Raw genomic sequence first — 358 nt, forward strand, 5'->3', positions numbered from 1 at the left:
GGGCAGGCAGAGGCATCGGAAGACAACCCATGCCCCATCTGGGGGGGAGAAATCGACGATGCCGCCTGCATGGCCTTGTGCTTCCATCTCTTCTGGTTTGGCTGCATCCAGCAGTGGGCTGCAATGAGAGCTGTGTCCCCACTCTGCAGGAGGCCTTTCGATCGTGTCCTGTGGGTGCTGCCAGCAGACGAGGAGGAGGAAGAGGACAGACCTGGGTCTTCTGCCTGCCACCAGAGGAACATGGCCCAGGAGAGGTCCCGGAGCAAATCCCCACAGGGGCGCTACGTCCCGGACAGATCTGCCATTAACAACGAGCCCCCAGCTTGGAGGAGGAGGCCTGTGGGGAGCGACCGAGCGT

The sequence above is a fragment of the Haliaeetus leucocephalus genome, unplaced genomic scaffold, assembly GCF_000737465.1.
Source record: "Haliaeetus leucocephalus isolate CR32 unplaced genomic scaffold, Haliaeetus_leucocephalus-4.0 Scaffold120, whole genome shotgun sequence".
Lineage (NCBI taxonomy): Eukaryota > Metazoa > Chordata > Aves > Accipitriformes > Accipitridae > Haliaeetus > Haliaeetus leucocephalus.